At 46.2% G+C, this 14,878-nt stretch overlaps 1 pseudogene; it reads right to left on the reverse strand.

Moving 5' to 3' along the window:
- Positions 1-11,337: 11,337 nt before the first annotated feature.
- On the reverse strand, positions 11,338-11,455 carry LOC126177298 (5S ribosomal RNA; annotated as a pseudogene).
- Positions 11,456-14,878: the final 3,423 nt, after the last annotated feature.

Raw genomic sequence — 14,878 nt, forward strand, 5'->3', positions numbered from 1 at the left:
CTTGGCCCCAATTATTGAGGTTACCATTAACGAACCAAATGTTTACTTCAACATCAAGGCTGCATTTACTGACAGCATTCTTTCAGCCCACCTTCCGCTTCGCACATTGTCATTACTGTCGAGCCTCTCCGACACAGTGTTTCACAGTATTAATTCGATATATCCGGCATCATAGTTTTTTATCCAGCATGCTCAGGTAAAAGCCTTGATGTAACAAAGCTCACAGTTTGGGGTAAAGTAGAACATAAAGTAACAGCCATTGATTTTCATTCCCTTCTGCTTGACGGAAGTCACTCAGAGCATAGTATTTTCTACAGCTGCAGTAAATGGAGAATACATGTCTCAAACTGAACAAACAAAGAAACTGGCACACCTGCATAATATCGTATAGGGTCCATGTGAGCACGCAGAAGTCCCGCAACACGATGTGGCATTCGCTGGCCAGGATGGCCTAGCGGTTCTAGGCGCTACAGTCTGGAACCTCGCGACCACTAAGGTCGCAGGTTCGAATCCTGCCTCGGGCATGGATGCGTGTGATGTCCTTAGGTTAGTTAGGTTTAAGCAGTTCTAGGGGACTGATGACCTCAGAAATTAAGTCCCATATTGCTCAGAGCCATTGATGTGGCATTGAATAGACTAACGTCTGAAGTAATGATGGAGGGAATTGACACCATGAATCCTGCAGGGCTGTCCATAAATCCATAAGAACACGTGGGGGTGGAGATCTCTTCTGAGCAGCACGTTGCATGGCATCCGACATATTCCCGTAATGTTCATGTCTGGGGAGTTTAGTGGCCAGCAGGAGTGTTTGAACCCAGAAGAGTGTTCCTGGAGCCACTCTGTAGCAATTCTGGACGTGTGGTATGTCGCAGAGTCCTGCTGGAATTGCCCTAGTTTGTCGGAATGCACAATGGACATGAATGGACGCAGGATGCTTACGTACGTGTCACCCGTCAGTCGTATCTAGACGTATCAGGGGTCCCATATTACTCCAAGTGCACACAACCCACACAATAACAGAGCCTCTACCAGCTTGAACAGTCCCCTACTGACATGTTGGCTCCATGGATTCATGAGGTTGTCACCATACCCATACACGTCCATTCGCTTGATGCAATTTGAAACGAGACTCGTCCGTCCAGTCATCAACAGTCCAATGTCGGTGTTGATGGGCCCTCGCGAGGCATATAGCTTTGTGTAACGCAATCTGACTTTTAAAAATCTCTACAAAAGAATGGCCCTGACTAACATTAACCTATACCTTTCACAAATCACTTACCTCACAAAAAATCTTCGTTACTCGAACTACTGCAATACAGCGAGCGCCACTACTGCCAGCTAAATAAAAGATTCAAACTACTGAAGGCACTAACTACTGATAGGCATAGTTAGCAAATGAAAGATTTTAATAGAGAACAAACACTGTATTTACCGAGAACAAACAATGTATTTACCTTAATAGTCATAATATATATAGCAGTTCATGACAAATTACAAAACTCCGCCATCTCTCTCCCCAAATCCACCACTGCTGGCGGCTCGCCTCCAACTGCGCAACGCTACGTGCTGTTCACACCCAGCTGCCCAACACTACAATGGCAGACAACAATGAAAACTAGCCAGAGACTGCACACAGCACAGCCAGTGATTTTCATACAGAGAGCGCTACGTGGCGGCGGCGTTACCAATATAAGAACCTAAACAGCCTACTTACAATGGCTCTGAGCACTATGGGACTTAACTTCTGAGGTCATCAGTCCCCTAGGACTTAGAACTATTTAAACCTAACTAACCTAAGGACATCACACACATCTATGCCCGAGGCAGGATTCGAACCTGCGGCTATAGCGGTCGCGCGGTTCCAGACTATAGCGCCTAGAACCGCTCGGCCACTTCGGCCGGCCGATGATGTTTCGTTCACCAGTTCGCACGCTGACCCTTGTTGATGACTCAGCATTGAAATCTGCAGCAATTTGAGGAAGGGTTGCACTTCTATCCTGATGTTCACAGTACACTCGTGAAATGGTTGTACGGGAAAATCCCCACTTCATCGCTACCTGGGAGATGTGTCCCACTGCTCGTGCGCCGGCTATAACAGCACGTTAAAACTCACTTAAATATTGATAACCTGCCATTGTAGCAGCAGTAATCGTACTACCAACCGCGACAGACTCTTGTTGTCTTATGTAGGCGTTGCTGACCGTAGCGCCGTATTCTGACTGTTTACATATCACTGTATTTAAATACACATGTCTACACAAGTTTCTTTGGCGCTTCAGTGTATGTGTATGAAGTAGAATAAATTACTGGGGAGTTGAGAACACTTGTAGATGACGCTATAGCAAGCCGAAAACCTTTTTCTTATAAGAAGGAAAGACATCTCTAAATATTTTCGCATTCTGCGACTACACCCGATATCAGCTGTTTGTGAAACGTCAAAATTTGTTTCGGACCGGGATTCGAAACCGGAATTCCCACTTGCGACGAGCGGTCGCCTTTCCACTTCGGCAGTCCTAGCAAGCCTCCAGGACCGATCCATACTTCCATACACTATGTGATCAAAAGTATCCGGACAACTGGCTGAGAATGACTTAAGACTTTGTGGCGATCTCCATTCGTAATGCTAGAATTCAGTATGGCGTTGGCCCCCCCTTAGCCTTGATGACAGCTTCCACTCTCGCAGGCATACGTTCAATCAGGTGCTGGAAGGTTTCTTGGGGAATGGCAGCCCATTCTTCACGGAGTGCGGCACTGAGGAGAGGTATCGATGTCGGTCGGTGGGACCTGGCACTAAGTCGGCGTAACAAAACATTCCAAAGGTGTTCTGTAAGATTCAGGTCAGAACTCTGTGTAGGCCATTACAGGGATGTTATTGTCGTGTAACCACTCCGCCACAGGACGTGCATTATGAATAGGTGCTCAATCGTGTTGAAAGAGGAAATCACCATCCCCGAATTGCTCTTTGGCAGTGGGAAGTATGCACGTGCTTGAAACATCAAAAATGGCTCTGAGCACTATGGGACTTAACTTCTGAGGTCATCAGTCCCCTAGAACATCCATGCCAGAGGCAGGATTCGAACCTGCGACCGCTGAGGTCGCGCGGTTCCAGACTGTAGCGCCTAGAACCGCTCGGCCACTCCGGCCGGCGATACTTTTGATCACATAGTGTATGTCGTGCAGTCATAATCGGTATTCTCGCACAATTCGTTATTCGCACACCGGGAGACAAGTATTACATCGTCATTTCAGCCCATGGAGGCATGGGTACATCATTGATGGTTATAATGTCGATGCATAATCAGTGTCTGCATCTTCACAATACAATGTCCTTCAGACAAGCATGCATGTCTGAAGGACAATGTATGTCTGAAAGACGTACTGTGTAGATACAGACACTGTACAGACGAAGACACTTTAACCATCAGTGACGAAAAGGCGCAAGATTTCATTTCTGTCGGCACGTCACAGCACTTCTTTGGTCCATTGTGACCAACAAAGGCGACAGTCCAAAGACTCTTTTATTGAAAGGGCAACCTGTAGTGCGGCAGGAAAAATGAGCTTTCAAGTTATGGCCCTCAACGACGACCTGGCATGCTATTTAGGAAATCGTGTGGAACCTTTTTTGCGTAAAGAGAATGCAGTGCAGCCGCGAGAAGTGTACCATTAGCACGTAATTTCTACGTAAAAGGAAATTTTTACGGCCAGTTATACTCTGTGCGAGGAACTCGCGGTGCAGTAAATCCGTTCCTCTCATTAACTTCTGTAACACGTCTTTTGGCTGCGTTTCTGGTGTTAGAAGTTTTACAGTCACAGCGACGAGACTTCGATACTCAAACTGCCGATTTTACACGTCGTACGCATTGTAGTTTTCAGAGTGCCAATCGCACGTTGTCATTGCCAGACACAGGCTATTGTGTAAGCTGCTTTTATCTCTCACTCGTAACCACAATGCCAATGGTACACGTCTTTCTCAGCCCCTTTCTTACAGTCTTTTTTATATGTTTTATGGTAAAAATCCTAGCGTAGTAGAGTCGATCCGTTTGGTTCCCACGTCGGAATGAAGTACCAGACTTACTGCCGTTATTGCTTCGGAAGCTACACTCTAACTGATCTTCTGAAGTTTTCATCCTCTTAGTATTTGATGTTAGTCTCGGACGCTATGTCCCTTGAAACGTGACAAGTAGACAGCAGCTAGAAAAGTGATTAACAGTCTTCCTTCCTGCAGTACCGCCTTTCGGAATCAACTGAGGTAACCAATCTCGGTATAAACTACGACATAATGTAGAGTCTCTTCAGGATGAATCTTGTTTGTTCAAACATCACTCTAGTGCTAATAATTTCAGCCGTATACATAGGACTACATTTTAGAAAATGCAACTATATCCTGATTTCCCGCCTTGACAGCACAGAAACGAGTACATAATAAGGAATTCAAGGAAATTAAGTTAAAAAGTCCTTAATAGCATAACTGAATTAAAGTTTACGTTCACAGAATTACTTCGCGACTCCTTACTACACCCGATTAAATATTAATTATCATATTCTTGGACTTGAAAAGATCCATGCCACTCGGCTGCGGTTGGAAAAATGATGTGTAGATTTACAAGGTTTGGGCTATTTCCCATATCGTTGTTTTCACGTAACACCGATAAACATAAACTTGTACTCTCTGTGAGTCCTGCCTCGTACCCCAATTACGGTAGCTGCTTTTCATCTTCCGTCCCCCCCCCCTCTCCCCCCCCAAAAAAAACCCTTGTTGGCAAGTCTGCGAATTGTCCAGTGTATTCGTCAAACAATTAAGGTAGCAAGTGAGGTAAGTTTTTTTATTCGTTATGATACTATGCCTATGATGGTACATCTTAAGTGTGTACGTGCAAATAGTGTACAATAATGCGATGAACTGAACATAGTGGCACATTGGTTATGAGAATAAACTCATATTCAGAAAGAATGTGAAAGGCCTTGTCCACCAGAGCTGGAACTATGTGTGATCTCCATTTCACTTCAGGCAAATACTGGAATGTTTTCAGAAACAAAGTCATGGCCGATTTCCTCTCACATACAATGCAATTTTGAGATCTGTCTGTAATAATCATGACGTCAATATGTTAAATCTTCGTTCTTTACGTTCATGTCTGTGCTCTGCAATTATTCTTCAGTTTGGCCCTTTGGTTTTACTTTTTATATTCTTCTTATCTTCCGAAAAGTTCTTCGTCCTATCAACATGGAGCCGCCGTCGGTTTAGCGCCCATGCATTTTCCTGTATCAGACAACCTTCTCTTGTCTGTTTGCACTTTGAAACACGTCTGCGCGGAGTACGCTCCCCCTTGTTTTACATTGCGCGCAAGCGTACCCTGTGCTAGTCGCTTGTTACCAAAGTATCGCCTGCCCGACAAATTCGTCCATGCTGTCTTCGAACCATCTAGTGCAACACATTTCGCTCTCTTCAGGAACTTGGACTTAGGAGAGCCAGTGGGCTAGGGAGCCGCCAAAAGTCGGTAGAACCAACGTGCTCTGAAACAGGAAACTCACTCTACACCCAACATTCATGTGACAATTGACTCGGCGCTGTTGTTGCTTTGTGGGGACTGTGGTGGCTGTTCCCGTGTCTCGCGGTGCTGCTCGGTATAACTGGGTGACATGGCTGCCTGCTGTCAGCTTTTTGGTGCATTTCTTTCGCGTCCCGGTTGAGACTCGAACTCGGGACCTTTGTCTTTCGCATCTGATGCAAGAGCACTTGCCCGCGAAAGGAAAAGGTCCCGAGTTCGTGTCTCGGTCCGGCACACGGTTTTAATTTGCCAGGAAGTTTCATTTTCTAGCTTTAATTTTTAACTGATTAAGTAATTTGCGAGCTTGTGCAACACTTGTACTAACGATCTACATAGTCCATGAGATCTAGTTCCATTTTCCTGACTGGTTTGTTTCAGAAGGAAGGCACTTATTAAACTTTGCAATCGATGTGCTAGCTACCTTTCTTATCATCTTTAGCGGTCAGATAAGGCGACAGATTAATGAGACGTGTGCTACGGTATCCAGATATTATTAATTTTGCTCTGAATGCAGTAGCGGAGGAGGAAAGCGGTAACAATGGACAAAGATTAGTTTCGTGAAACGTAATATTGGGGTCCCTCTGTGTAGCAGTTCTGGAGGGCGGAAACAGTCGCGTAAGAGGTGAGGAAAGGACGGGTTCAAACAAGTCGAAGACGACTTAAAAAAGTTTTACAGGTTCTGAAAAGTCAAAGGGAAGCTGACGTTTAAGCAAATCACATACTTATATAGTAAGATTCAGCTTGGGGTAGTACGCTGGCAATGATATCAGAGTAACAACCGCATTTTATAGGAAATCGTCCAGAAATTAAACGTTGTTGGAGCGAGGATTGCCGTACGTAAGATGGAAATAATCGTCTGTGGCACAAGTGTATGGCAGAACGAATTGTATACCCCCCTAGTAGAAAGCAGTTTTGTGAACCAATTGCTATGGATATCACAAAAATCATTAGATCACTATAAGCAGTAAACCATTTGATTATAACGATATTTCAACCAACGTACAAAAATCTTGTGGTGACTAGATAGCGCCCCCTCCCCTCAAATCATCTTTGTAATCAGTGCGAAGCTGTTTCTTGTTAGACTTAAACTTGTGATAATAACACCTATTTATACAAGCAATAGTAAGCAGGTCTCCTCCCCATGTTCACAAAAATATTTGGTGAACCGCTCTTCTGATAATAACCTTTTAACAACAGATCAATTTACCTTCTGTAGCGGCTTCTCTGCAGATAAAGTAGTATGTGATCTCACCTTCTCAAATCTGGTGGAATTAAAACAGAAAAAATTACGCTATTGGCATTCTCTTTCATATTGCCAAAATTTTCAGTTCTATAGGTCATAAAAATTCTTCAACAGAAACTAGATTGTTATGGCGTACTAACCATTCACCTTGCTAGGGTGCATTCATGTTAACGAGCGATAACTCAGAAACGAAATTAAATTCTACATGGAGGAATATTAGAAACGGTGTTCTGCAACGTTTGGTGCTTGGTCCACTCATTTTCTTGCCCTACAAAATGATGTGCTGATGACATTGCAGAACTCTACAATAACTGTGATGTTTGATGATGAACGAAGTACATTGATAAAGGATCCAAACATATCAGGCTAGATACAGACAAGATGATAACGAAAACGGCATTTAAATGGTTCACAGCACAAAGACTCAGAATTTGAAATTCAAAACAGATAAGCGATTTATAAGTACCAGAAGTAGAGGTTCATGGACACAAACTATAGGTACCTCAATGTAAGTAATTCCAAGACATCCAGATGTATGATAAATGTAAGTCGACTTATACGTGGATAAAATAATCGAAATCCTCAATTTCGCCTTTGCAATTAGAAATTTCTACCATTTCATTGGGCTGCGGAAGGGATTGCCAACAAACTGTCCTACTTCGTGCTGTCCTGGGAAAATGTAGCTAGGATTAAAAATACGTTTATTCTACAGAAATGTGCAGTGAGAATACAATGCAAAGTTGAAAACTGGACATGTTTTACAAGTCTCATCAGGGATCTTAAATTTGCGTGCCAATACACTTAATTCCCAGTGGTATCTGTAGCTGATAACGATAATAAATTGATAAACCACGAAATTCATAGCCACAATATTAGAAGTAAAGCAAATACATATAGTCTAATGTCCCCATCTATGATTCAGAAAGGATATTTATATTTGGTGGAGAAGTATTCAGCAGGTTGATGGTAGACATCTGGCATGAAACTGGAAATCCACAGATACTGAAAAACCAAAACCAAGTGAAGGATACCTTGTTAGGCACTCCATCTAAAATTATCAGAATATTTTGACTCTGGGCTGTAAGTTCAAAGTAAAACTAATGTTCATATTGCCTACACGGTTAGCCGTGCGGTCTATCGCACTGCTTTCCGGGCGGGAAGGTGTGCCGGTCTCCGGAACGAATCCGCCCAGAGTATTAGTGTCGACGTCTGGTGTGCCGGCCAGTCTGTGGATGGTTTTTAAGGCGGTTTTCCATCTGCCTCGGTGAATGTGGGCTGGTTCCCCTTTATTCCCCTCAGTTACACTATGTCGGCGATTGCTGCGCAAACACTATCTCCACGTACGCACACCTTAATTACTCTCCTAAGCAGCCGGCCGTTGTGGCCGAGCGGCTCTAGGCGCTTCAGTCTAGAACCGCGCGGGCACTACGGTCGCAGGTTCGAATCCTGCCTCATCCTGGATGTGTGTGATGTCCTTAGGTTAGTTAGGTTTAAGTAGTTCTAAGCTCTAGGGGACTGATGACCTCAGATGTTATGTCCCATAGTGCTCAAAGCCATTTGAACCATTTGAACTCTACCACCCAAACATTGGGGTTACACTCGTCTGGTGTAAGAGGTTCCCGGGTGTGTGTGTGTGTGTGGGGGGGGGGGGGGGGTCCACTGGGGCCGAACCGCACAATAACCCTGGGTTCGGTGTGGGGCGGCGGTGGGGTGAGTGGACTGCTGTAGCCTGTTGTGGGGTTGTGAACCACTGAGGGCTACGGCGGGGGCGAAGCCTCTCCGTCGTTCCTAGGACCCCAGTTCCATTCAATACAATACAGTGGTCATATTATACGTTTTTAACTTTCCTCGTATGCAGATGGCTGAAATAGGTTTCTGAAATCAGTAGAGTGCTCTACCGTATTTCTTTTCTATTCGATCCTTCGTTGAGACAACTAATTTTTAAGAAAATTTCCCACATTAGGTAATGCTCCGCCCTGTTGAAAAATGTAAAATTCGGTGTGATCCAGCCGTTATGGGAAAAGCCACAGGGGCATGGTGAGTGAGGGAGCTGGGTTCACTAGCAACTACAGGAACTGGCAACTTACAACTGGTGCCAAGCTAATTTTTCAAGTTTGATTCATAAATTAAAATTCAATCGAAGTTTCTGTCTTCATTCATTCAGTCGACATAGCTTTGTGCAATCGGATAAATTTTTTTGAAGTACCCTTTATTATATCGTGTAATCAAAAAGTCAGTATAAATTTGAAAACTGAATAAATCACGGAATAATGTAGATTGAGGGGTACAAATTGACACACATGCTTGGAATGACATGGGGTTTTATTAGAACCAAAAAAATACAAAAGTTCAAAAAATGTCCGACAGATGGCGCTTCATCTGATCTGAATAGCAATAATTAGCATAACAAAGTAAGACAAATGGCTCTGAGCACTATGGGACTTAACTACTGAGGTCATCAGTCCCCTAGAACTTAGAACTACTTAAACCTAACTAACCTAAGGACATCACACACATCCATGCCCGGGGCAGGATTCGAACCTGCGACCGGAGCGGTCACGCGGTTCCAAACTGACGCGCTTAGAACCGCACGGCCACACTGGCCGGCTAAAGTAAGACAAAGCAAAGATGATGTTCTTTACAGGAAATGCTCAATATGTCCACCATCATTCCTCAACAATAGCTGTAGTCGAGGAATAACGTTGTGAACACAACTGTAAAACATGTCCGGAGTTATGGTGAGGCATTGGCGTCGGATGTTGTCTTTCAGCATCCCTAGAGATGTCGGTCGATCACGATACACTTGCGACTTCAGGTAACCCCAAAGCCAACAATAGCACGGACTGAGGGCTGGGGACCTGGGAGGCCAAGCATGACGAAAGTAGCGGCTGAGCACACATCATCACCAAACGACGCGCACAAGAGATCTTTTACCCGTCTAGCAATACTTTGTTTGTTTGTTTTTTTTTTGGTTCTAATAAAACCCCATGTCATTCCAAGCATGTGTATCAATTTTTACCTCTCTATCTACATTATTCCGTGGTTTATTAAGTTTTCAAATTCATACTGACTTTTTGATCACACGGTATAAGAAATGTCTGTAGTCATCAAAGATTATGGCGATTTCAGAAACAGATATTACGTCCATTAGATAGAACATGCAAAGGGTGCCTGTGACTAACAATGGAAACATAGATATAGTGTAAGGGGTACTTCAGCAGTATTGGTATCTGTCGTGGATACCCTCTCGTAGCATAATCTTGTGCATTCCATTCCATCCGAAGTAGGAAATGTACATTATCTGATCAATTAATCCACATTAATACGGAGAGTGTCCACAATTAGTCTTTATGGCAGCTTCAACTCTGCTGAGGACATTTTCAATGAGGTATCCGAATGTCTGTGGAGGAATGGCAGCCTTTTCTGCCTCAGGAGTGGAAATCAGGAAAGGTAGTGATGGTGGACGCCGGGGTCTAGAGCGAAGGCGACGTTCTAGCTCAGGTCAAAGGCGTTCCCCTAGGTTCAGGTAGGTACTCTTTGTAGGACAGCTCATTTCAGGAATGTCCATAAACCACTGCTTCATCTATGCTGCTTTATGGCGGTGCGCATTATCTTGCTTGTACAAAGAACCGTCGTCTCCGAACTGTTCCTCTACACAGTACAGAATGCTGTAAATTCCATTCATATACTTCCGCTCATAGCATTTTCTTATGCGCAATTAGGGGACCATATCCTAACCACAAAAAACCGGCCCATACCGTAGCACTACCTCTTCCCTACTTTGCTTTTGGCAACGCGCATGTTGGTAGGTAATGTTATCCAGGTATGTGGCCAAACACAAACACCTCGTTGGGATTGCCACAAGGTGTAGCGTGATTCAAGGCTAATGTCATTCCTTCTCAGTAATCCAGTGATGCCGCTCTTAATACCACCTCAAGCGTCGGTTAGCACTGACTGCAGAAACGTGTGTCTTATGAGGAGATGCTCGATCATTGTACCCCATTCTTCTTAACTCCCGAAGCTCTGTCAATGTGCCAGCTGAACTACTGGCAGTACTCCGGAACTCACGGGTGATTCTTTCTACTTATTTCATGCGATTTTTTACAAATATCTTCCGCAATGATTGATGGTCCCTGTACATAAGTACATGAGGTTTTTCCAATCTTACTTTAGCTGTGACTGTTTCTTTCGCCTTTCACCAACAGCAGACGTAGTCAGCTTTAGAAAAGTCCAAATGGTTTGACTGATTTGATACTCAGATGACATGCAGTGACTAATCCACGTCGAAGTCACTGAGCTCTCTTGACAGTCTCATTTTGTTGTTACAGCTTCTCTAGACTAAACTCAGATTCTTGGAAGACCAAATGGTGTCGACCGGCCGCCGTGTCATCCTCTCAGCCCAGGGGCGTCACTGGATGAGGATACGAAGGGGCATGTGGTCACCATACAGCTCTCCCGGCCGTTGTCAGTTTACGTGACCGGGGCCGCTACTTCTCCGTTAAGTAGCTCTTCATTTTGCCTAACAAAGGATGAGTGCACCCTGCTTGCCAACAGCGCTCGGCAGATCGGAAGGTCACCCATCCAAGTGCTAGCCCAGCCCGACAGCGCTTAACTTCGGTGATCTGACGGGAACCGGTGTTACCACTGCGGCAAGACCGTTAGCAACATTGCTCCTCTACTGTCAACTAAATACTCGCCGCCGCCTTTTATACTGGTGAGTTCGCCCTTGGTGAAATCTACCGTCTAATTCTGCATTTAAGAGGGTACCTGGATACTTCTCATCAGAAAGTGTATTCCTGAATTCGTTTGCACTAGAAGAGCGAACTCATTTAAACAGACAACAAAGTTCTTGCTCAGACTTGTGATATTTTCTGACTTGCTTCCTAAAGAATCTGTTTACTTTTTGCTCTACTGGAGTAACGTTGAACTGTGAACTTAACTGAACAACAGCGTATTATCACTGAGGTCTTTGCAAGTCACCAACAAAAGAAATGAATCTAGTCACGTGTATGCCTGTTCGCGTGTTTTGTGTTTTTTAGGAAGCAAGGGGGCGGAGAGCAGGTGCTCATCTGTGCGGTGGTAGGAGTACGACTGGGGAGCGAGAGGTAGCAGAAGAAGCGAAAGAGTGGGAAGAACCTACGAATATAAAGAAATTGGTGATTCGCAACCGGCTCCAAAAGAAGGCTTACTAACGAAGCTATTTAATGGCACCGGTTTTAATTCTTTGCAGGCGCGTAATTAGCAATCCCATCTCAACAATTTCTCAGCTATTCGAAGTGGAAATTACAGCGCTTTTACCGCACTCAGCCTCGACCGGATTCGTGCGACCACACGGCTGGCTGGGGTGTCGGACGCAGGTGTCGGTGCTGCGAAGCGCTCACCAGACGACCAGCCAGCCGTACGCTGCAGCGCTCCGGATGTGCCGGCTGCAGCCGCAGGAAGAGCCGTAATGGCGACCAGCGCCGCCGGAGCGTGAACTGCCATTACCGGCGCTCCTCGCGGACACGCCCTTCCACCCCCGCAGCCGTCAAAGGCGAACGCTGCTCTGTTCAGCCTGCAGCTGTGCTACACTGAGACGGCGATGAGATACCTCCTAATATCGCGTCTAATCTCGTTTTGCCCTGCGTAGTGCAGGAACTCGACGTAGCATGGACTCAACAAGTCGCTGGAAGTGTCCTGCAGAAATACTGAACTACGCTTCCTCTACAGACGGTCACAATTGCGAAAGTGCTGCCGGCGCAGGGTTTTGTGCACGAACTGACCTCTCCAGTGTCTCTCATAACTGTCCGATGGCATTCGTGTCTGTCGATCTGGTAACGAAATCATTTGTTCGAATTGACAGGATATTCTTCAAACTAGTCGTGAACGACTGTGGCCCTGTGACATGGCGAGTTGTCATCCAAAAAGATTCCATTGTTGTTTGGGAACATGAAATCCATGAATGGCTGAAAATGGGCTCCAAGTAGCTGAACATAACCAATTCCACTCATTGGTTGGTTCAGCTGGACCAAAGGACCCAATCCATTCCGTGTAAACGCAGCCCACATCATTATGGAGCCACCAGCTTGCACAGTGTCTTGTTGAAAACTTGGGTCCATGATTTCGTGAGGTCTGCGCCACTCTAACATCAGCTCTTACCAACTTAAATTGGGACTCAACCGACCAGGCCACGGTTTTCCATTCCTCTAGAGTGTCAACAACTACACTCCTGGAAATTGAAATAAGAACACCGTGAATTCATTGTCCCAGGAAGGGGAAACTTTATTGACACATTCCTGGGGTCAGATACATCACATGATCACACTGACAGAACCACAGGCACATAGACACAGGCAACAGAGCATGCACAATGTCGGCACTAGTACAGTGTATATCCACCTTTCGCAGCAATGCAGGCTGCTATTCTCCCATGGAGACGATCGTAGAGATGCTGGATGTAGTCCTGTGGAACGGCTTGCCATGCCATTTCCACCTGGCGCCTCAGTTGGACCAGCGTTCGTGCTGGACGTGCAGACCGCGTGAGACGACGCTTCATCCAGTCCCAAACATGCTCAATGCGGGACAGATCCGGAGATCTTGCTGGCCAGGGTAGTTGACTTATACCTTCCAGAGCACGTTGGGTGGCACGGGATACATGCGGACGTGCATTGTCCTGTTGGAACAGCAAGTTCCCTTGCCGGTCTAGGAATGGTAGAACGATGGGTTCGATGACGGTTTGGATGTACCGTGCACTATTCAGTGTCCCCTCGACGATCACCAGTGGTGTACGGCCAGTGTAGGAGATCGCTCCCCACACCATGAAGCCGGGTGTTGGCCCTGTGTGCCTCGGTCGTATGCAGTCCTGATTGTGGCGCTCACCTGCACGGCGCCAAACACGCATACGACCATCATTGGCACCAAGGCAGAAGCGACTCTCATCGCTGAAGACGACACGTCTCCATTCGTCCCTCCATTCACGCCTGTCGCGACACCACTGGAGGCGGGCTGCACGATGTTGGGGCGTGAGCGGAAGACGGCCTAACGGTGTGCGGGACCGTAGCCCAGCTTCATGGAGACGGTTACGAATGTTCCTCGCCGATACCCCAGGAGCAACAGTGTCCCTAATTTGCTGGGAAGTGGCGGTGCGGTCCCCTACGGCACTGCGTAGGATCCTACGGTCTTGGCGTGCATCCGTGCGTCGCTGCGGTCCGATCCCAGGTCGACGGGCACGTGCACCTTCCGCCGACCACTGGCGACAACATCGATGTACTGTGGAGACCTCACGCCCCACGTGTTGAGCAATTCGGCGGTACGTCCACCCGGCCTCCCGCATGCCCACTATACGCCCTCGCTCAAAGTCCGTCAACTGCACATACGGTTCACGTCCACGCTGTCGCGGCATGCTACCAGTGTTAAAGACTGCGATGGAGCTCCGTATGCCACGGCAAACTGGCTGACACTGACGGCGGCGGTGCACAAATGCTGCGCAGCTAGCGCCATTCGACGGCCAACACCGCGGTTCCTGGTGTGTCCGCTGTGCCGTGCGTGTGATGATTGCTTGTACAGCCCTCTCGCAGTGTCCGGAGCAAGTATGGTGGGTCAGACACACCGGTGTCAATGTGTTCTTTTTTCCATTTCCAGGAGTGTACATTCACGTTGGTCTTCTGGTGCCATAGCCCATTAACACCAAATTTCGCAGCTCTGCCCTTAAGTATACTTTTGTAGTACGTCGCACATTGATTTCTACCGTTACTTCAAGCAGTGTTGCTAGTCTGTCAGCACTGACAACTCTAAGCAAACGCCGCTCCTCTCGGTCGCTACGTGAAAGCCGTCGGCCACTGCGTAATCCGTGGTCAGCTAATGCCTGAAATTTGGTACTCTCGGCACACTGTTGGGACTGTGACTCTTGCAATGTTGAATTCCCTAACGTTTTTTCCGAAATGGAATGTCCTCTGTATCTAGCTCCAACTACCGTTTCGCGTTCAAAACGTGTTAATTCCGATCGTGCGTCCATAATCACGTGAGAAACCTTTTCACATGAATCGCCTGTTACAAATTATAGCTCCGCCAGTGCACTGCACTTTTACATCTTGTGTACGAGATACTA

The sequence above is a fragment of the Schistocerca cancellata genome, chromosome 3, assembly GCF_023864275.1.
Source record: "Schistocerca cancellata isolate TAMUIC-IGC-003103 chromosome 3, iqSchCanc2.1, whole genome shotgun sequence".
Lineage (NCBI taxonomy): Eukaryota > Metazoa > Arthropoda > Insecta > Orthoptera > Acrididae > Schistocerca > Schistocerca cancellata.